This window comes from Lissotriton helveticus, chromosome 1_1 (genome assembly GCF_964261635.1).
Source record: "Lissotriton helveticus chromosome 1_1, aLisHel1.1, whole genome shotgun sequence".
In the NCBI taxonomy this organism is placed as follows: domain Eukaryota; kingdom Metazoa; phylum Chordata; class Amphibia; order Caudata; family Salamandridae; genus Lissotriton; species Lissotriton helveticus.
In genome coordinates, this window is record NC_136057.1 from 1,940,842,952 (window position 1) to 1,940,867,335 (window position 24,384).

At 45.6% G+C, this 24,384-nt stretch overlaps 1 protein-coding gene across 3 annotated transcripts in view; it reads right to left on the reverse strand.

Annotated features, from left to right (window-relative positions):
• Positions 1–24,384, reverse strand: part of LOC144755126 (protein FAM163A-like) — a 276,361-nt gene that overhangs the window by 129,540 nt on the left and 122,437 nt on the right. The gene's annotated exons all lie outside the window — the stretch shown is intronic.

A 24,384-nucleotide genomic window follows, 5' to 3' on the forward strand; every position in this document is an offset into this window, starting at 1 on the left:
GCGCATTCCTCCTGAGCCTGAGAGGCTCCACCCTAGCCCATTGTTCTGAGTCTGGGAGGCTCCCACGTGTTGGCCCCATCCTTGGTCCCCAGCTGCCCAGCACTTCGTGGGCAGCTGCTACGTGTAGGTGTGCGCTGGGCTGCTTACAGCCTGTCCTGAACATTGAGACTCTGGGCGTCCTAGCCCCAGGAGGCCAGCTGGCCTGTTGAAAGTATTGGCTAATGTTAACTTTGCTTCTTGAGAGTTATTCTGTGTTTCCTTCCTACAGGTACGTCTGTGGAGTTATGTACCGTGCCATTCCTTCCCTCCTGTATAACCTTGCCTCATGTATGTTGATACTGGTTAGAGTGAGTTCTATTGCTAGTCCTATGAAACCCCGGGGCGTGACGTATTCTAATGCTAAGCTCCTGGTGATTATGTGTTCTAGTCCTAGTTCGAGGAAACTCCCAGTTGTTATATGTTCTAAATGCCAACTCCATCATGTGCATATTCCTGGCAGTGGTCCCATGGCCCTGTCCTGTATATTTTCCCTTGTAAATCCTGCCCGTGCCTCTGGCACCCTGTAAGGTATGTGTTCCTATGTGTCCTTTTTAATACAAAGACTATTTTCATATATACCTGGTGTGGAGTTCCTTTTGTGGGGGGGCCCGGGAGGTTGTTGCTGGGGGTGCGTGCGCAAATGCTTTACACATGACCTCCGAGATAGGCCTGGCTGCTCGCGCCACGTTACCTAGAGGGCGAGTAGGGGTTGTCTTGGTGGGTGACCCCCTGGCCCTGACGGGGGAGTGGTGGTCTCTGACTGACTCTGGCGCAAGCTCTGGTCGGCCGGGGATCCCAATTCCTACACAATTTTTTTTTTTTATGCTGTTTTCCATATTTGTTTTACTTTAGTGTAGGATAGGGACTTAGTCCCCGAGTCCTCTAAAATGACTGCCACCACATCTTTGTTGATGTCGTGGCAGCCAATCAGATCTTATCTCAAGATCTGTTGTCTAAGTGGATCCTCCGAGGCATGAAATATACAAAGGTTTTGAACCTTAATTTTGAATAAAACTATTGAACATATTTACACCAAATCACATACATAACGCTTTCTGGGCCAACATCTTGCTGTCTGCCAAATTTGGTGTAATCAAGTTCATCAGTTTTTGCGGTATCACTGTTCAATTTTCCTATGGACAAATGAACACGGAAATCACATTTTGGGACTTCCCTTTTTTTTCAGCCCCTGTTTGACGGATCACCCTAATGAACATTTTGAGGAAGGAGCTGAGGAGATGGGAACTTTTTTTGAAAGTTTTGTGAGAATCCATCATATGGCATCAAAGTTATAAGCAAATCAAAAAATGCTTTTCCTGTGGAAACTCAGACCTAACTATAAGTACCCAGTGGTGACCGCCACAGAGTAATATAGACATATATATCCATATTACATTGTCTTAATCTCAGTGGCAGCTGACAGATGAACAGTGCCCATCAGCCACTCCCACAACTTCCAACTAGCCTGGACTTCCTCAGACAGAACAGTGATTCTGACAGTGCTTAATTTGATCCGTGATTGATGGTGGGGGCCATCAGCACTTATTTTTCTGCATCAGATGTTCACCAAACTCAAGAGTCTGAAAAATACACAGGGCCTTTGTAATGAACGGGGTGCATTGCTTTTGCACCACACATTGTGATGCATGAGCAGCGCAACCCACAAATGAGATTTATCAAGTCATGCAAGGCCACTTTATTTGTGGCCCAGAGTGGCTTGATAACGCAATCAGGAGTAACGCAATGCAACACAAATCATTGCATTGCGTTACTGTGCCCTGGGAAGGTGTTCCATGTGCATTGTAGGTGTTCCCATGCAACTCCCATGGATTTTGAAGCATTCTCAGATCTACCATTACTGGTAGACCTGAAAATGTGTGCTACTGGGGTGTAAGCACATCCCTGCGGAGGGCACACTTATGTGGTTCAAAGTGCGGGAAGCAACAGTGAATTCCAAATGTGGTTCAATAAAGTACAGGTACCTGTACCGGCTTCTCGGAGCCACCGGTTAATCCTCTGACCTATGCTCCTTGACAAAGGACCTTCGTCCGAAATGCATTGGAGCCCGTTGTTAAAACTAATCGCTTGTTGATCCATATGATTGAAATATGAGATACATTTCAACGCTAAAGATTGAATAAAGTTTGAAAACTTTGAACCTATGGAACTTTATTGAACCACATTTGGAATTCACTGTTGCTTCCCGCACTTTGAACCACATAAGTGTGCCCTCCGCAGGGATGTGCTTACACCCCAGTAGCACACTCAACTCTTAACCTTTTAGGACGCATTTGAACAGTTGCGTCACCTGCAGGAGCACCTTTACATTGTACTTTAAATTTGACTACCCTTCTCATTTAACCCCCTCCGATTCAATTGCTGTGCGCCTTGGCCTAACCTACTTAGTAGTATTTCTCCCAGACCTGAAAATGTGCCAAAAAGATATGCCTTCCCAGGGGAGGCATAAGAGAAGAAATATCTTAATTTCTCCTTGTTACTTCCTCTTTCTATGTGTTCTGCATTCTGCAGCACACATAGCTAGAGGAATATGCCTCAGGGGATGTTTTTCTGCAGGAAGGTGCCCCTTCCTGCACAAAAACAATCCTGTATGCAGCGCAGGCATTCTTGCCCCATGGTGCAAGGGTGCCTGAGTTGGCGCTAGGCATCCCATTGTGCGCCAGCGCTGGGGAAAAGGCTGGAATGCGGCGCATTGTGTTAAATATGGTGCATTTCTGCCTTTTCCTTGTAAGGTGACTGGCCGCATTGCATTGCTTTTTAATAAATATGCCATACACATTTACAACTTTCAGTATTCACAAAAGAGAATTTGTAGTAGTAAAGTTAGGATTCCTAACTTTACTACTACTAAAAGCCTTTTGTGAATACCGAAAGTCGTAAAGTTAGGATTTTGTCTCAGTTTAGTAGTAGTAAAGTTAGGACTCCTAACTTTACTACTACTAAATGCCTTTTGTGAATGCCAAAAGTCGTAAAGTTAGGATTTTGTTTCAGATTAGTTTTGTGAATCGGGCCCATACATGTTAAAATTAGGCACTGGCAAAATTTGCACGATTTCCTTTGTGGAAATTAGGCGAAATGGCCACACAAATAAATAAATAAATAAATGCAATTACACATTATAAAAAATGATGATGCATTTTTGCACTGTTTTTAGCGTGAACTGTGTCCCCATACCCATTTTTCACCGTAGTGCGAAGTTCACGCAAAAAAATAGCATCGATTCACCAACTAAAACAAACAAGTAATTTCTGTGTCCTTTGTTAGTATATTTACCAGAACAGAATCTCAATTACGCAAAGTGGTGTAATCGCTGGCATTTCGCGTAAAAACCGTAATGGAAAATGCCAGGAATGATGCGAGATTACACGGGAGGAAACGCAATTTCAGCCAGGCCTAGTTAAAACTGGCCCTCCCCAGTCCTGCGCCCCACTCCACCTACATCACCGGAAGTACGATGGGCGGCGGTCTTGCCTGGGCTTGTTTTCAATTACTATCCAGGGGGGAAATAAGCAGCATGTATTGCCTGCAAAATGTCAGAGGGTGACCTTTACTGACCCCTCCCTGGAGGATTCTGCAAGGGAGCCATGCAGAAAGCAGCTGGTGATTGATGAGCGTGGCCGACCCTCCGCCCCCCCCCCCCCCCGCCCTCACTTTCCGCAAGGCCCCTCCCCGCCCTCCTTCTCCTCCCCTTCCATCCTGGCTTCTTGCAGACCTCACTTAGTTGCAGAACTGATTTGATTTAGACCCTAAAGAGAGCTGCGGGCAGTGATTAGCAGTCTGGAGAGAGAGGGAGGGGGCTGGGAGAGAGGAGAAACAGAGGGAAGTGCAGGCAAGTGGAGGGAAGAGGCACTGAAAGGGCACGTAGGGACCCTTTACTCATGCGATAATACAAGGTGCTTTATTGGCATGACAAGTCGACGAGTGTTGCCAAAGTAAACACATCAACTACATTCAATATGACCCTCTCTCGTGCCGCGGGCATGTCAGGTTCCAGTCTGTCTCAAAGGCCATGTTTCATGATACTTCAGCACACTGCAGCCATTTTATACACCATGCCTTTTTTTTTGGACCAAGGCTATACTTATGATTCAGACATTTCTGATTGTAGGATTCTCTAGGGATGATTCACAGTTGTTTATGCATTAGTGTGAGAGAAATGTACAGGAGCGTCCTACATCATGACATCGAATATGAGTCACACATGCTTGCTTTGTTGTGAGAGTACTCTGCACCAGGGCTGGCTGTAGCGCTGGTGGAGCCCAGTGGAGCAGTCTTTGGTGGGGGTCCGGTGGGGGGCAGTGCAGCAAACTTTGGTGGCAACCCGGGCATACCACTGACCTCTTTCTCCATGGATTTCCTCACTACCACCCACCAACTGTGCCCTTTCTCTTTATAGCCATTCATATTTTTTTACGTCGAGCCTGGGCGGCGCATTTTCTGCTGCGAGGCATGCGGTATTGGAGTATAGCTTTGAAGCCCCGCCCACTCTCCGCCCATATATATTTATTTTTTAAACAATCTTTATTAGCTTTTTACATATTATTTTCCCTACAACCCCCCTCCCCCCCAACCCACGGTCCAAGCCATTATACAGAGAACAAGCATTTGCAATGCAATTGGTCTCGTCTTTGGGACCTTATATGTATTTAGCTATGCAAGTCATTAGCCTGGGTGCTGAAACATCTACTGTTCTTTAATATGGAGGGAAAGTAAGCACCAAACTGCGTGACATGCATGGGAACACATGGAGAGAAATATTGCCTTTCAGCAGGAAATGGCATAGCTGCCAAGGTTTCAGATTGCTATGTGTGACATTTTTATAAATTAAGTGTAATTATGAGTGACATTTTAACCACTATGAGTGACACTTTCTCACGAGCAAAAGCCGGCAGTAAAGATGAGGGAAACATGTACATTTCAGAAATGACACTCATTTGAGCAAGAAGAAACTAAGAAAATCTTAAAACTGCTACAAATCACAGAAATTGAAGGGCACTAGTGAGTGCCCTTGTAAACTGATCGTAATTTGGGAAATATGCAATGTATCATTGGTATATTCAAGTGCTTTCAACAGGGTTATAGGACACCTCTGATGTTATAAATCCCTGTGGTAGCATTAATTTAATACCGACTTACATTTTCTCTAGTAAAGTCATAACACTACACTGCACAACCTAGGTAAGGGAACAAATGTAGCTGCTGCTGTCCTTGAGAAGTTTGTCTCGATGTGTGTTACACTCATTGGCTCAGACGGCAGAATGCACTCTCAGCTGCTGTACAGTATAAAAGTCAGTCTCTCCCTAGTCATAGCGCTGGTGAAGACCTCTGAATGCAAAACTGGTCAGTGTCATGCATATTTGTATTTTGTGTAATAATGAGAACCTTTTTGTGAATTAGCGAACTTCAAACCTGTAATGGATTGTGTTAAAAATTGCCAGAATCGCAGTCCCTTCTTAGCCGTGTTTGTGAGAGGCGGGCCTGACCTAAACATCACCTGCTCAGCCTCTCCCAGACATGGAGGACGTGTTGAAGGAGAGTTTTAGTATTGCCAGGCAACAATTATTGGGGGCCCGGCTGGGGCACAGGCTGAGGGAGGAAACAAACATCAGAAAGCACCAGAAATGAAAGTGCACATTGCTCAGGACTGGAACAGCAACTTATATGTAATGGATGATTTTTAGTTAATACATTACCTGCGTTTCTCAGGCACTGATCATCATGTTACTGGGCAGCTGATCCTGGCTGGTGGCGCCGCGGCTGAGTGGGCTGTGTCCCGGTCGCGTCACGACTGATGCACCATCTGTATGCCAGTGCCCGTCCCTCCATATGAATACAGTGGACGTCAAGTGCCCCTCTCTGCGATCCCTGCTCCTTGGCGTCCATCTGAAGGCTGCCCTTCCCCTCATTTTATCACATTGCACTTTATCCAAGGATTAAGCATACTGACTCACGTACTTTTTTTTTGCGAGTGGAGCATCAATTCCATTTCGGCCGCCTCTTGGCCGCAACGACTCCCGCATCAAAAGCCAGCCGCCCGAGCATGATTCAGACAGACTCTCAGTCTGAGCAGTAGATGAGGGTTCCATGCAGCGGCCACTGCGGTCTGTGGGGTTCTATCGGTCGCGGCGGCGGGGATTTGCCTTTTTATTTTATTTCAATTAAATGATTGACCTCTGATATGCGCACTGCCATTAACAGTGCTGTGCAGCCTTCCCCCCACAACCACTCGCACGAGAGTGACGCCGATCTCATCAACGTCATCTATCAGGAATCCCGCGCTGAGCGGGGAATATACCATTGTATGGCTGCACGCACGCACGTGCGTCCTATAAGGACCAATTACTGCCGGGGGAGGTTAACAGGTCAGCCTACCTACTAGGTAATACATGCAAAACACCGTCCAATCAGGATGAACTATCAAAACATAGCAGACTTCGCATAGGCTGCTGTGCCCCGTCTGCTTTGTGTTTCTGTAACCTAACAAATATCAGACTCTACAAACAACAAATACCGGTAATACGCTCAGCTTTTAAGTACCCTGATTTGCGTGACAATCATTTCACATGCGGTAATGCGGTAATGAAACTTAAAATGCGTTAGTTTCACACTGGATGTGTGACACTTGGCAGGGCTGAAATGGTATAGTTCAAAGCTCTGTTTTTAATATAAAATCAGGGCCTTCGTGGTTATTTCACTGAAAATACAGGATTTGAAAAATAAATTATTGTCTACGGGTGCTTGTGGAAGACAATTTCTACGGACTGGAATCTAGAGAAAGTGATTCTGGTATTTTTACTGACCTCTGCTGGTCGTTTTCTATCGAGAAAGTTAAATAGAGGCAGTTGCCAGGAAAATAAAAAAAGAAAGTCCCTCAGCAGAAAGCAATTCTGGTATTTTACTGACCTCTCCTGGTCGTTTTTTATCAAGACAGTTAAATACAGGCAGTTGAACAGAAAAAAGTCCCTAAGCAGAAGCAGACAAGTCCTAGGGCTGCTCTCCAGAGCCCACAAAGTACATACACATATAAGTGTATACTAAAGTATATACAAGGGGTCTCAAATGCTCAACCTAAAATCAACAAATGCTTGAGCAATACAGCAGTTGAGCAAAATAGACTTACACAAAGAAGAAAAAAAGAATGAAAAAAGGGATGCTATAGACGAATATCAATAAGCCTTCTCCATGGGATTCTAGACATTACCTCAAAGGCGCCCATATTTGCAGCCCCCTTTTACGAGCCCGAGAGCCTTTCTGAGCATAAACAGCCCTTTCAAAATGGTACACCGAAATTAAGCGGTCCAGCCAATGATTAAAAGATGGAGGTGCAGGGTCTAACCAAGCTGTCGTCAAACACAGTCTGAAAACAGCCATTGCGGGAAACAAAACCATAGAATGTGCCACAGGGTAATATTCCTATTTATGAACCCCTAAAACAATTGATTGTGACATGACCGAAACCCTCAATTTGAATTTAACCTCGAAAAAATAATTTTGCTCCTGTCTTAGGCTAACTAACCCTGGACAATCTGCCAACATATGAACTAAATCAACCCCAAACAATTGACAGCAAGGATATTTTGTACCGCCAACCCCTCTACCCCCATTTGCTGATTTTTGCCGGAGTTATATATAAATTAAGCCAGGTTTTGTAGTGTTGGATCTGCAGATTGGCAGATAGCAGCGTTGATCGAGCTAGTTCCAAAGAGAGGAGGCTATCCCTCTTAGTAACCCGAATAACTGCCTGCCAGCAGGCAACAAGTTTCCCAATACCATCTCCCAACCTATCATTCAGCAATTTGTAAATCTTTTCAATCGGGGTTCAACCTCCCCTCATCAGCTCCACCAAATAAACCTTAATAAACACTTCACCTCCACCCTTTTTCTTCCCAACAAAATCTCTAATTTGCAGAAATTTGAAAAATGTGTTATTTCCTAGTGAAAAACCATACTCATCAAAAAAATTACCAAGGAAACATGGGCTAATGTTCTTCCTTTACCGCTTGTCGTGTGAATCACAAAATATATCTGGTAGGAGGGGGTTAACTTGGAGGGGAGTGTAAAAACAAAAACGCCCAATCCCAAGTTTCTTCCGGATACTGGTCCAAACCTGGGCTGCATAAAATAGGGTCCCAAGTTTCCGCCAGATACTGGTCCAAACCCGACTCTGCCCATATTTGTAATTGGCTTGTGTCATTGTCCTTCATAAATGCTGGCTTCCCAGTCGTTAAAAGGCTTGTTAGTCCCTCCTTGGGAGTGTCTTGTGTGCATTTGTTACCTCCCATAACAACTGGCCCTTTTACTTGTCTTGTCACACGGTCTGCTTTATCTTGGCTGTGAGCACTATTTTGTTTAATGATTTGCCACTATACCACCCAGGATGTCTAAAGAAAAGTGTGCAGCCCCTATTAAAGTGAAAGCGTGGCATGGGCGCTTTTACAAAAAAAAAATCTGTTTGTCAACTTGACAAACAGATTCTTTTTTTTGGTCAAAGCGCCCCATGCCGCGGTTTCACTTTGTCAGCCAGGCCCCTTTCTTTAGACGCGGCTTGGCCAAAGAAAGGGACGGGCCTCCATGAATGTGAAAGCGCCACATGGGCGCTAGTAATTTGCAATGCAATAGGTCTTGCATTTGCGAGAGTTTAAGCTATTGCATTGCCAATAGCTCAAACTCTCATAAATGCAAGACCTATTGCATTGCAAATGCTTGTTTTTATAGTGATACTCATCTCAGTGTAGAGTGTCAAAGCGCTTTACATCACACACACATATTATACAGAGACAATTAATCCAAGGTTTGCAAATTAGAGTATAGGAAAAGAGGGATACAGGGTGTAGTAATCGCATATCATCCGTACTACATATTGAAGGCAAAGAGTGCTTGCCTTGGAAAACACAGTAATTGCATTCATATAGCGCTTACTACCCCTGACGATGCGTCAAAGCAGATGCAGAATTGAAAATCTAACGCAGTGATTTGGGTTGGCAGCGCTAATAAGAATTTATTGCTGTCCAAAACCTCCCTTTTTAACATAAATAATGAAAGTTGTAGGGAAAAACAAGAATGAGGTTCTAAGCTATGCTTTGAGGTTTTTAATCAGCCGTTTGATTCTGGTTTATAGCACTTAGAGGGATTGTAATTTATCCAAGTAACTCAACAACGAAAGCAGTAAACCACTGGGCTAGCTACTTAAAATACAAATCTGTGATCTGTTTTTCAAACGTTGTGCTTTCCAGCAGGCCCCTTAGCCCTCTGTGCTTACGAGACAAAACTGCAAAAGACAAAACCCATATCTCTGCAGTAAGTACATTAATGGCCCAGAGTTTATTTGACATTTTTATTTTTATTATTACTTGAAAAGTGCTAACCACACAAATAACTCCTCAGCAGGTGCATTTAATCCTGTAAAATATTTTAAAATGCACCTTCCCCCGAGTTTGGCGCCTGGTGCGGCCACACTGTTCACACCACCTTAAAGCCGGCACAGCTTTGCAGTGCCCATTGTCATTTTCAAGATTGACCAATCGTGCTACACGTAAAATCTGCCTGCACCAGAAGTTCTGTGGTGTCCATATTGGTGAGGTAATGGAAGCCAAAAGAGTCCTATGTCCATGTGAGCAGAACTTCCTTAGACAGTGTAACCGGAGGCTGAAGGCCAGTGTCCCTTATTAATCATTTAATAAAATTACACCTTTTGCCTGCACAATTCTGGTGACCTAAGCCAGAGCTCTGGTCTTGTCGCTTGCTCAATAATTGACAGGACACAGTAAGTGCATATGCTCAGACACAGTAATTGCTGTTGCCTGCCCCCACAGTCCATCACTGAGCAGGCTCCAGTGACATGATCTCAGAGATCCTAACTCTGAGCTGAGTGACTGCCTCTGCTCTTCCACCAAAGTGAGCCAACTCCAGGGCCTGATGCAACCAGAAGCCCCCCTCACGACCCCTTTGTAAGGGGTGGTGCTGTTGAGTAGACTCTTTCTCAAAGTAGGCCCAGTCTGGCTGGACTACAGCCTTCATCAGCGTCAGCGGTGTGAAAGACTGTCAGGAGGCACCTGGCTTCTATCTGCGTCACCTCCTGCAGAACTTCTACAAACCCACCTTTGGCTATTCCTGAAAACTAGGGCTCCCATCCAGAGACATCTTAGTACATCCGCCACAGAGTACCACTTGGTGGGCAGGCATTAGGTCAATACCCGTGGTTCCTTCCTGAACACTCGCTCTCATGTACTCCCCACCTCAGGCCTGCGCTCCTGCCAGGGGCCATGTGGCTCTTATCCACCAAGTGTGGCTTCCCATGATGCACTGCTACTTCCTTCGCTGTTACAGAGGGAAGTTTGCATTGCTACTGTACAGGCTGCACCTGTTCTATGGCAAGAATGCTTTCACCGCTGCCTGCTTTAAATCACTGTGTGTGTGCACAAGAAGTCTGATGCCTGTTTGTGTAGAAGCAAGTCTTGCACTGCTGATGCTCATGAGGTGCCTGTTCTCAGTTTACCCCACAGAAAGAGGAACCAGGAGATTATATATATCCAGCACACTTGCTCATTGTATCACTAATCTATGGGTAAACAGAGGGAGGGGGTTCAGTTCCTCAAGATTAAGAGAGTGTTCCAGTTCAGGGGATGTGCTCCAATAGTTGCAAGTGCCCTCACTCTCCCAGAAGGGTGTCTTGCTTCATCATTGGGCTAGCTCCTCGTCAGGCCGGAACTGCAATGCGCGACGGGAAACCACTGGGGGGCTTTTTGCCGGAGATCTTTTTATAGCTGTATGGTGAAGTGGGGGGGTGTGGCCTCTAATGGTGTGTGTAGAGTCTACGCTGTTCCTTTAACAAGTCCCCAGCACTATCATTTAAATGTTGGTGAATTTGTGAGTCTATGTGTAACATTTGGAGCATGAAACCAGAAATGCATATGCATGCCATTCGATCTTTAATGAAGAGTTGGAAATCTAATTCTAAATGTATGTTCTAATGTGATGTCTGACCCTTTTTTGTGTTACAGGTTTTTTTATCCAGGTCAAGGTACAATTTCACTTTGTTACCTGATGTATGACTGATTACTTTAACACAATGCACTAATAGTTGAATCTAGTCATTATGTAGGCATTGCAGCGTACGGTCCCCCGATAGAAGCATGGAGGGGAGTGGTGATAAAATGGGGCGTGGCAAAAGAAGAAGCGAGCAGACTAGATGAGCCGCGGGGAACAAGCTGCAACCCTATCTCCGTGGAATGGGCAGCTCTCTTGCACGAGTTCAAGCAGACACATAGGACACCCACGGAATCCCTGAAAGACACCCAGATGCTGCAACGCCCAACAACCCCCCAAACCCCATGCACAAATGCTCGAAGGGAACCCATCCCCCCCTCCCCGCACACAGCCCACAAGCGCTACGATGAGGGAGCAACCCCTGGTGAAGCCCAGATTGCTGTAGAACACTCGAAGCCACAGCCCTGCACCCCATCCCTGATTCCACCCCCCCAAGGTATACCCCTTGTTGGTTCATTAAAAACAACACTACAGATCCAGAACAGTCAAGAAGATATAAGCTACGTACGGAATACAAAAACACATCCAAACACTCAATACACCCACTTGTTCACCATACTGGCAATTTAATGTAACTGATTGATGAATAACTGCAAATGATGTTGTTTATGCTCGTATACTCTGTCTGCATCAGAAAAAAATTATAAAAAGGTTTACAAAGAAGAGCACATCCCCTGAATTGGAACACTAATATATCTCTCTGTTCTCAGCTTACGACTGAAAATTTAGAGCCGGTATATAAAGTTCAAGTTTGAAATTTGTATAGCGCACTACTCACCCAGAGGGTCTCAAGGCGCTTGAGGGAGGGGGGGTACTTTATTTATCGAATAACCAAGTTTTTAGTTGTTTTCTGAAGGAGAGGTGGTTCTGTGTAAGGCGGAGGTGGGTGGGGAGAGAATTCCAGGTCTTGGCCGCTAAGTAGGAGAAGGATCTTCCCCCCATGGTGGATCTTTGGATGCGTGGAATTGCTGTGAGGGCTTGATTGGACGATCGTAGTTGGCGGGTGGGGGTGTAAAAGGATAGGTGTGTGTTGAGGTATTCGGGTCCTAGGTCGTAGAGGGCTTTGTGTGCGTGGGTGAGGAGACGGAATGTTATTCTCTTGTTGTCGGGGAGCCAGTGGAGGTCTTTCAGGTGACCGGAAATGTGAGCTTGGCGGGGATGTCTAGGATGAGTCTGTCTGATGCGTTTTGGATGCGTTGGAGTTTTTTCTGTAGTTTGGCTGTGGTTCCGGCGTAAAGGGTGTTTCCGTAGTCCAGTCGGCTTGTGACCAGTGCATGGGTAACCGTCTTTCTTGTTTCGGTGGGGATCCAACTGAAGGTTTTTTGGAGCATACGTAGGATGTTGAAGCATGATGATGAGACGGCGTTGACTTGCCTGGTCATTGAGAGGGAGGAGTCAAGGATGAAGCCCAGGTTACGTGCGTTGTCCGTTGGTATGTGTGCGGTTCCCAGGGCCGGTGGCCACCATGAGTCGTCCCAGGCGGAGGGGGATGATCCTAAGATGAGGACTTCCGTTTTGTCCGAGTTCAGTTTTAAACGGCTGTTCTTCATCCACTTGGCTACTTCTTTCATCCCTTCGTGTAGGTTGTTTTTGGCGGTGTTTGGGTCTTTGGTGAGGGAGAGGATCAACTGGGTGTCGTCTGCGTAGGAGATGATGTTGAGGTTGTGTTGGCGCGCGATGGATGCGAGGGGACTCATGCATACGTTGAAGAGGGTGGGACTGAGTGATGATCCTTGTGGTACGCCGCAGATGACTTCGGTGGCCTCTGATCTAAAAGGGGGAGGCGGACTCTCTGGGTTCTTCCGGTGAGGAACGAGGCGAACCAGTCCAGTGCTTTTCCTTGTATTCCGACTCCAAAGCTGTTATGTATGTCAGCGATTTTGTTGTGGAAGAATGAGGCTAGAGAGTCGCATAGGACTTGGGAGGGAGTGATGTCGTTGGTGCCGGCGGTGGGGTTGGTAAATTCTTTGATGATGTTGAATAGTTTCTTGCTGTTGTGGGCGTTGTTGTCGAGTCGATCCTTTAATGCTGCTTTCTTGGTGGATCGGATCAACTGGTGGTGTTTGTGGTTGGCGTTCTTGAAGGTGGCCAGGTTGTCAGTGGTTGGGTTTTTTCGACAGGCTTTCTCGAGGGTGCGACAGGTCTTCTTGGATTTCTTAAGGTCATCACTGAACCAGGGGGCTTTTTGCTACCTTGCTTGATTTGATGGTTTTTCAAGGGTGCTAATTCGTCAGCGCTGTGGGTGATCCATTGTGTGAGGTTGGCGGCTGCTTGGTTTGGGTCCGATGATTTGGCAGGAGGGTTTTGGTGAAGCGATTTGAAGAGCTGGTCGGTGGTAATTTTGTTCCAGTTTCTGCGGGGAATTGGTTGTGGGTGGTTGTGGGTCGTAGTCTTTTTGTAGTTGAAGTGAACGCAGCTGTGGTCCGTCCAATGGAGAGCTGTGGTGTGATTGAAGGAGATGTGTTTGCTGGAGGTGAAGATTGGGTCGAGCGTGTGCCCGGCATAGTGGGTGGGGGTGTCAACAAGTTGTTTGAGTCCGAGATTGGCGAGGTTGTCCAGAAGGGTGGTGGTGTTGCTGTCGTTGTTCTTTTCCAGGTGGAAGTTGAGGTCTCCCAGTAGAATGTAGTCCTCGGAGGGGAGGGCATGTGGGCTGATGAAGTCAGTGATGTCTTCGCTGAATTGTGTGCGGGGTCCGGGTGGCCTGTAGATGAGGGTGCCTCTGAGTTTGGTCTTGGGGACGGTGTGGATCTGGAAGTGAAGGTGTTCAGCGGGTGCGAGGTTATCGTCGGAATTGGTCGTGATGCGGATGGTGTTCTTATGGACGATGGCGATGCCTCCTCCTGTTTGGTTGATGCGGTCCTTTCGGATGATCTTGTAGCCGTCTGGGATGGCTATGGCGATGTCGGGCGCTGATGAGGCGTTCATCCAGGTTTCTGTAAGAAAGGCGACGTCCGGCGATGTGGTGTCAAGTAGGTTCCAAAGTTCAATGGCGTGTCTGTGGACCGAGCGGGTGTTGAGCAGGATGCACTTCAGGTGGTTAGTGTCGGAGCACTGTTTGGAGTTTGTGGATTTGGTGTGGGTCCTGATGCAGTCGAACTTGCAGGAGTGGCATGTGTAGGGTCCATGGGTGTGTCCAGGGGTGGCTTGGTAGCAGTTTGGGAGTCGGCCGGGGTTAAGTGCTGAGAGGGTAGCGCTGTCGTATGTAATGTGGGAGGAGTGGATTTTGCGGGAACCAGGGGGTCTGGCGCTGGGCGCGGTCCAGGCGCGGACGGGCGTAGACGGGCGTAGACGGGCTTACCTTTGGCGGGCTTACCTTACCTTTACCTATATGGATCAACAGGCAAAAGAAATTCAGGATCTGTGAATCGAATAAGGAAGGTAAAAGCCTAGCTGCGTACTTAAAGTTTAAGGTACAGAAGAATACGATTAATAGCTTAAAAGATCATGAAGGTTCAGTCCATTTTGACCCAGACAAAATTGCTGAAATTTTCAAAGATTTTTATAGTACTTTATACTCCAAGAACAAAGACGTAGACAACACTAAAATTCAGGATTATCTAAATGAATGTGACCTCCCAGCCCTTTCAGACCCAGAACAGTTAGAACTCAACAGCCCAATCACCGCCCCAGAAATTGAGAAATCAATCAAATCCCTTAAATGTGGAAAAGCCCCAGGACTCGATGGGTTTAGTGCCAAATTTTATAAGTGTTTCCCCACGCTTTTAGTTCCCCCACTCTTACACCAGTTCCACAAATTTAGTTATGCAGGCAAAGTTACCAGTACACTTGCTGAAGCCACCATAGCAGTGTTACCAAAAGACGGGAAAGATCCGACACTCCCCAAAAATTACAGACCGATATCCCTCATTAACTTAGATTGTAAGCTTTGTGCAATGATTCTGGCCAATCGTCTCCAAAAATTCTTGCCTAAACTTATTCACCCCTCACAGGTTGGTTTTTTAAAAGAATAGACTATCCAGCGATAATACCAGGATCTTAGCCCACGTATTGGAAAAGGCTAAATTGACTAACTTGCCGACAGTGGCCGTCACGCTCGATGCCGATAAAGCATTCAACAAAGTTGATTGGACATACCTAGAAGCGGCACTGAATAAATTTAAGCTAGGAGAAAATTTTACGCGGATGGTAATGTCTCTATATTTCAGCCCCTCGGCTAGAGTCCGAGCAGGAGGCTCGATCTCGCCCTCCTCCCAGTTAGAACAAGGAACTAGACATGGCTGCCCCCTCTCTCCCTCAGTACTTTTACTTGCCATTGAACCCTTCTTATATCACATTAGGCACAATGACCGTATCTCAGGGGTCCACTTTAACGATTATACGGTCAAAATTACCGCTTACACCGATGACGTTTTGGTGGTCTCTGAAGAAACTGATAAGGCTATCCCTGCTCTCATGTCCTCAATAGAAAGCTTTTCTAGGGTGTACGGATATAAGCTAAACAAAGATAAGACTAAGTAAAACTCCTAAATAACCACGGTGGCAAAGAGATTATGGCAAACTCCGGCCTTTCATGGCAACCTAAATGTTTTAAATATCTGGGCCTAGACTTTAATAAGGACCTGATCTCTACCCTTCACACTAAAGAAACTTTAGTCTATAAAAAGATATCCACATTACTGGAAGGGTGGTCCCCTAAATATCTTTCATGGTAGGGTAGGGCCGAGACTTTGGAAATGATGGTGACTCCTTTGGTTAATTATCTAGCTTGCATGCTTCCAATGACTTTCTCATCCGATTTTCTGAACAAGGTCTATAAGCTCTTCAACACGTTCCTCTGGCAGGGTAAGAAACCCAGAATATCACTGAATAAGCTACAGCTATCTAAAGAAAAAGGCGGTCTGGGTCTCCCTAACTTTAGGAATTATCAAACAGCATTTCTCTGCAAGCCAGGAGCCAACTGGTTGACCGCACACCCGGACTACACTCCAGTCTGGCTCGATATAGAAAAGTCGCTCATCGACAAAATGCCATTATCTGTCCTCCTCACCATGGACCTTTCCCACCTTCCTCACTCATAATATGTTCTCCTTAATACCAAGAGAGCCCTCCTACGAGTAGACCACCTCTATAAACTAAAAATAAATAAGTCTAACATGACCTCTTTATGGCGAAATCCTTCTCTAAGGATTGATGGTAGTATGCTCTACTGGGAACACTGGTCTCAAAAAGGAATAAACCTAGTAAAAGACCTCTTTGCAGGGCCCCTTCCGCTACCTTTCTCAACCCTTCAGAACCAACACAATTTAACCTCCATGGATTTTTATGATTTCCTAAAACTGAAAGCTCTCCTCTCAACGCACTCTATTAACCCCTATGAACCATCATTAGTTTCTCAAGTTTCACTAATACTGAAAATAGGACTCACCGTCGTCAGAATATACAAGCTTCTATTACCGAACTCACGGAAGATGCATAAACAAAGCGAGGCCAAATGGGAATCTGAACTCAACTCCACTAATATGTCATTTGAATGGGATACAATATATAGAAATCCTTTTTCGAATAAAATATCCCCTATTTTATCACAGACTAAGTATATGTTACTCAATAGGTCATACTGGACTCCGGAATTTTTTTTTAAACTCCGCCTAAATGAAAGCCCGACATGCTGGAACTGTAACTCTGCAGTTGGAAACCTTGCCCACATGCTCTTCACCTGCCCCACCTTACAGCTACATTGAGATAAAGTTTATAAGTGTATAGGTCACATTTTCAACATCAATCCTCCCAGGAAATTTTCATATATTTTATTGGGCGTCCTGGACCCGGCATTAGTCAATGTTAACGACCGACACTTGATGAATCTCATGCTCACCTTAACCTGTAAAGTTATATTATGTAATGGGAAAACGCCAAAGATGTATCCTTTAGAACTTGGCAGGAATGGCTGTCCTTCCTAAGAGGCGCGGACAACCCGGCACTTCACACTTCCCCATGGCGTAAGACTCACCGAAAACTCTGGAAATCCCTAGACGCCTCATCATTTTCATTTGACCCTCCGTGAATTCAATCTATTGTGGTTATATTTGTAACTACAATATATCGCCATTGCTATGAAGGTGTAGGCTGTAAGATTATCTAATCTTTGGAATGATACTAGACTGCTTACTTATGTGGTCCCCCATGGTATATATATACGTTCACTGATGTACCCACATCCTGTGGTCTGCATGCAGACGTTGGCTGCAACTGACTGGCACTTGAGCAATTCAGCATCTGAGCAATTCAGCATCTATGCAATGATTAACATGTATGTATTGTTTGATTCGGATCTATTATGATTGTTATTTTCATCTCTTTTCTTTGCTTATTTTCCTTTATTTTATGTATGTATTTTTTCATTTGTATTTGTGTTCTCAATTAAAATGCTTTGAATACAAAAAAAGAAAATAGTTTCACTGCACAAAAGCCAAAAAGATTGGTATTGTCAAAGCCTGTTTACCAAAGACACTGTTCAAGCTTTATAGTTCGTTAGTGTAAAGGGTAGACACAGCCTTTCTCTTCCACACTCATGCTCAAACAAGTTTAGTGGGGATGGTATAGGCCCTAGAATGTGTTATGTTTTGGCTATTTTGGTCTAATTAAATATACAGACCTATTTGGCAATGATGTGATTGTTCATTGACAATGAAACTATTGGTCACGGGTGGGAGGAGGCGCTAAGCTAAAGATGGCATAGGCAACTATGCTACTTCCTTGAAATGGGTTGAATCTGAGGTGTACGACGGAATCCCTTTTGGGCCTCCTATTGAATGTATGCAGAGCTAGATTTTTGCAGAATTTCGATAATTACCTGACAGAGGATCTGGTTCACATTGTAATGGGGTGTATGTCCTCGGAAAATAAAAATATGTTGAACCCCCTTGTTTAGAGTATGGTATAGGCCTGGTGCTGTATGCCTATAAGGTATTTCACTCCATCTTCGAAAGTGACAGTGTCCGACTGTATTGTTATAATATGGTCTTGGTCAAAATAGACGTGAGTCCACAGAGACCGTGTAGATCGCCTTTGTATTAAATGTGCAAATATATTGAACCAGATATGCCTAGAACATTTTATTACTGGTAAGATAATTGTGCTATTTTATCTTTGTGCCACACCAATATTTTCTCCAGACTGCCTGTTCCATTTTGTTTTTGTAAGAATACAAATGACCTCTCTCTACTGTGGGCAGTAGTGATCAATATGTTTGATCAAACAGGATTTCCTGAGGATGACATGTTATGTCATGGCCTGTCATTTTTTAAAACTCTTTTTATTTGAATTGTGTCAAGCACCAGATACATACTTTGCTATACCCTGCAGATTTCAACTTGTGATCGTGATGGACTTCAATGCTTCATGGTTGGAGTCCAGAGCCTGTGCAAGAGCTTGAAATTAATTACTGGTGACTGACTCTAGAGTCAGCAGTAAGACCCATGTAGAGCTCTAAAAGAAAATCACAATCTTCTCTCTCTTTTCAGGCATGTAAATGGGATGTGCTTGTGCATCTGTTCATAGTATTTCACGAATCTCACAACACAGCAAAGTGTTGTACAATTTTCATCAGTACATTATTTACATTTAATGATACTCTCAATGTCCGATGCTGTCAGAGGTTCTTAATAGGGGTTCGGTTGTGAAGCCTGTCTGGTTCCGGACATGTATGGTGAGAAGGTTTATAAAAGCCATCTGAAATAATTGTTTCATCAGCTTGATGTCATTATCGCTCAATGCTGTTTCTGTACTCCTGCTTCCCTGGCCTATTTCATTGTGGTACCCAGGACCGGCTTAAGTGCTGGTGGCACCCAATGCGAAAATATTTGTTGCCGCCCCCTCCGAAGACCTCCTTCTCCATGGATTCCCTCACTACCATCCTACAACGGTGCCCCTCATCGCTCCATAGACCCTCTCTCAGGTGTATTTACTTTATTTCATAGTGCCACTTATCCCATGAAGGGTGTAAGAGCACTTTACATGACACACATATTATGCAGAGACAATTACTCATATAAGTGTGTAGGAAGGGCCGAACTGGGAACCAAAGGCAGCCCTGGCAATTTTGTAGGATCAGCCACCCTCGAGGGGGTTGGGAATTTTAGGCAGGGGTGTGCAAGTGTGAAGCACTGCTACTTTTGTTACTGGAGGCCGATATTGCAGCACCGGTGCAAAACCGGCCCCCAGTAACAAATCCTGACCCACCATTCCAGGCTCCCAGGGAAATGCCTGCTACGGCCTGTCCGGCCTTGTGTGCAAGTCAATGTATAGGAAATGTTCCAAAAGACAATGGAGACTACAAGGTGTAGGAGTCACATGTCATCCATACTTATAGACATTATTTGTTAAGAGTGCTTGGTCTGGAGAAATACAAACTAAGGATTTAACCCATTGGGTGCGTCAGACGGCCCCTAGCGTCTGACGTCCCAGTGGGTGTGTGTGTGGAGGGTGGCCGGGAGCCGTCTAAAACATGCCCACTCATTAATTCCCCATCACCGCAGCAGAATTTGAGCTGCGGTCAAGGGGTTAAAACGTAACATAGTGGTTGGAGTTGTCTTTACTAAAAAGTTTTTTTTATTATCCAAAGGAACCCTATGTAGCATTTTAGACATTTTACGCAAGAGAAGATCAATTATATCTTTGCACAATACTATGCCGGACTGTATCGAGTTCCGGCTGATTGTGATAGGACCGCAGCCCAGGGATACTTGGAAGGACTGCAGTTGCCTCGCCTAGAGCCAGACAAGACGGAAGCACTGGGGTAGGATATTAAACTGCAGGAAATATGGGCAGCCATCAAGCATATGGCGTGCAATAAGACCGCTGGCACCGATGGTCTGCCGGCGGAGTTTTATGCAACATATGTAGGGGAACTGGGCCCTAGGCTGGTCTCACTGTACAGTGCAGCTTGTGAGGCAGGGACTCTGCTGGAAAGCACCAAAGATGCCCTCATTGTTCCGGTTTTGAAGCCGGGAAAGCCGGCACTCGAACGCACAGCCTACATGTTGAATATGAATTACAAAATACTAAGCAAGATCTTGGCGACCCGGACTGTTGCCTCATATGACAAAGCTGGCCCATCCTGATCAGGCTGGCCTTATTCCTGGGCGAAATACAGCGATTAACAGACGACGGCTCCTGACCATTTTGGAAGCAGGGGACTATGATGACACCACAGCGGCGGTGTTCGCAGTGGATACTGAGAAGGCCTTTGACAGCCCTTCCTCTATGTAGTGCTGGACGCGATGGGATTGGGAGCTGGCTTCTCCATTTGGGTGCAATTGTAATACACCAACCAGACGGCAAGAGTGCGCACAGGTAGGGTCATCTCCCGGAGTCAGGCTGTAGGACGGGGCACACGACAGGGGAGCCGCTTATCCCCACTACTGTTTGTCCTGGCTATGGAGCCACTGGCTTGCTGGGCGAGAAAAGAACAAGACTACAGGGTGCTGCTAACGAGAGGGACATCGCACCATATAGCCATGTACATGGATGATCTCCTGATATTCCTCTGCAACACTGCGGGGGATTTGAAAGGTGCTCAGGCCATGCTGGAGACCTTTGGCAACCTTGATTTCAGCCTGAAGGTCAACTGGCAGAAATCAAGATTGTTTCCTGTGATGCCTATTGGATCCCTGCCAATGGCGCTGGATAACCTACAGTGGGTACCCAGCTACCTGGCGTACCTAGGAATGACGATATATCATGGAGCAGCAGAGCTGCTGGTGGGCAATGTGGGCAGAGCGATAAGCTCTCGCCGTTCTTCTATGGACTTTTGGAAGTCACTGCCACTGTCGGTAGCTGGTAGAATAGCCTTTCTGAAGATGGTGGCCCTGCCACAATTACTGTATTTCTTTGGAGCCCTCCCAGTCTGGATCCTACGTGCAGTGTTTAGAGATCTAGACTCGCGGATCATGTTGCTCTGATGGGGAACGGGCCACAGGCGGGTGGTATTAGCCATGATACAGCGTTCTACGACAACTGGCGGTCACAGACCTTGAAACGTATTACCTTGCAGCACAATTTAACTGGTTGATTCAATAGCTGGCAGTGGGACGGAACTCAGATAGGACACAATACCCATTCGCGCCGACAGCTTCGGTGCAAGCAAAAATACTGTTAGGGGCACAGAGGCAAACCTCACAAGACACAACTGAAACTAAGGTGATAGCTAAATGCTGGGTAAGATATCTGCAGCGCGCGGATTGTATAGCTCCCTACTCTCCTGACCTACCCATTGCCTTGCTCCGACACCTCCCACATAGGGGAATCTGGACGGGCCTAGATGCCTGGGAGGAGGCGGGAGTGGGGACGATAGGAGATCTCTTCCTGAACTCTGAGTTGCTCTCCTTTGAAGACTTTCGAGCAGAGTACGATTTTCCCCAAGGTCACTTCCTGCTGTACAGGGCTTTTACTATGGGAATGAGAAAGCACTGGGGGTCGGGAACCGTAGAGCCTCGGGCACAGGACTGCTGCTGATATGTCACTCTGTCGGCGGGAAGGATAACAAGCATTGGAAATGCAATAGGTCTCGCATTAGAAAAGTTGGAGCTATTGGTCTTGTAAATGAAATAATTTTTTAACTTATGTTTATGTTTTTAAAATATCAAAATTATTTTTTTTGTTATTTTAAATGCCAATAGTTATAAAATTTGCAAATGTGACACCTATAGCATTAGTAAAGCTACATGTTTAGTATTTACCTGACTTAGATGTATTGATATTACAAATCACAATGGCTTATAAATTTTATAATTAATTAATACTTACATAATAGTTGTTGTAATTTATAATGGCCGTCTAATATTACGTTGTGAACAGCTGCACATATCAGAGCAACCGCATACAGCATGTTTTCACTTTATTTATCTATTCGAGCTTTGCATCTTTTTTTTTTCAAAAGGGGCGCCTCCGTTTAGAAGCTCTAGGTAGTGCGTTTTATAAAACCATTTCCTTGTTCGGGGCATTGAAAGGTCCCCAGTAATGCGAACAGCTCACTTATGATCATTCAAATGAGCCGGTTCATCAAAAAGCAGAGAGGGGCACGCACATACAATATTTGTGATAGTTCTACCACAGTGGTGCATTTGACGCCTCAGTCTGTGTTTGGCCACCTGTTATGTGCTTTAACGTGCAAAACAACATGATTGTGGATACACTGCATGCTAGGTGTGAATGCAAGATCGAGGGCTTCCTTCCCAAACCAAACAACAAGACCTGTGAATTCTGTTAAAAAAAGGAAACAAAATAAATGGTGAAATTAACGGAGTGATGAAGCCCTGCCTAAACGGTTTATGTACTGCCTCGAGTATTTTTTTGTAGACGGTGTCATTGAGGCCTTGCAGTTTCAATTTAATGACCTGTTTAATTTACCCAGGATGTGAATGAGTGGACATTACTTAAATTTCAGTCTTGTGCTTCTTCATACAGACTGTGTTATGCTACATGGTCGGGGAGGGAAGTTTACAAGGCAGGAAGTGAGGGCGGCAAGGGGCCATCTCAAGGTGAAGCGCTCAAGTCCAGTGAGTGCGATACATGCAGCAGCCATGGCAGATCACATTGTGCACCCACTGACCTGAAAGTTGCCCAGAGTGAGACCGTGACAAGCGCTGCTCGCTTCTCCGGTGTCGGTCACAATACAAACTACTAAACTCTCGGAGCAACTGTGGAACTGGTGGAAATACGAGGCACAGAAAAATGGACATGCCGGAGTAACGTGTATAATACAGAGTTGCAACACAGATTGAAGAGGTACTCACGGGCGCTGACAATGAAGTGAAAAACACAGTGTTTGCACTAAATATCTGGGGAACTCCCTCTAGGCTCTAGTACATGGAAATTGTAAAGTGAGGAACAGATCTGTTTAGATCTCCCGAGGTAGTGGCGGCAGTTGCTGGAAAAAGCTTTGGTATAGCTAGGAGGCGGCGTTGTAACAAGAGAGGAAGGGACGGACGATGCAGTAAAATACGGGCAGGAAAGAAATGGATAATTCCGTGCGTTGTTTAAAGAAATAGAAAATGGGGTGGCGCACAAACAACAGTTTAGTCAGTGCCTGTTCAACGAAACAAGCAGTGGGGGAAGAGGCGGCAGCCGAGAAAAGGAGTAAGTGTCAGCTGACCTAGTACCTTCGTGTACTTCCTTCTGACCCTAAAGACGTGCATGCAGGCAGACTTTGGCACTAGGATGGGACACGCGCATACATATGTGTGTGTTCATTGAGGAATAATTAAATAATAGAACGAGAGTAAAGCACGTGAAATGTAAGCAGAAACAACATGGTTACCTTAATACACTCTAACTGGGCCAGCAGTGCAAAAATCAGACGCTGATACATCTAAAGATAAAACATGACATGGTGATATGCAGAACCAAACAAAAGCGGGCGGCTGCCATATTCATGCAAGGACGGGGTAGCGGGTGGGGTGTTAATGAGCCCAGCATTGCAGCATGTACGGAGCTCTCCGGAGTTGCGAGGACTGCTGTTAAATAGAAGATTAGGCATATGAAATGTAAGCAGGAACAGCATGGTTACCGTAATGCACTTGAACCGGCCCACAGTCCAAGAATCCAAAGCTGATGCATGTAAATACAAGCATGTAAAGACAAGCGTGACGGTCACTAATTTTCACTTAAGAATGTCCGCTGCTTCTGGCCTTTCGTCAGTCTTGCGAAATCAAAAGTACACTGGGAGGGGGAGGAGAAACGAGAGACACGGCCTGGTGGCCGTGAAAGTGAAAGTACAGCCGGCCGGCCGTGAATAATTAGGGGAGCCTTTGATGCAGCAAGGGGCGGAGTGGATACCTTTGAAGAGCTGCTGTAGGCACCAAGCTGGGGAACAGATGGCTGGCTTTGATGTGCACGCGCTTTTTATGGGCACTGCATGGAATCGCCCGATGGATAAGCTCTGGATAAGCCCCTATATTCTCGCAAGCTCAATGCGCAAGTGCATTGACAGGCGAGACCTAAAAACGGTCTCCTGCCTATACAGAGCAATACACCGCGACATCCAGAAACCACTGGAACGGTTGTGGCTGCAGTGGGAGGAGGATTTGGGAAGCCCAATCCCGGAGGCAGACTGGGAGACTATAGTAGAGAGAATGCCGAAGATGTCCCGAAATACGTGGTTTAAATGAATTAACTACTATGTGCTGCACAGAGAATACCTCACTCCGGCAGGCATCAGATAGTATTTTCAAGCGGAAGCAGCAGCCTGCCACATATGTGGGGAAAAGGAAGCGCACGTGCTGCACATGTTATGGGACTGCTCCTCGCTGAGCACATTTT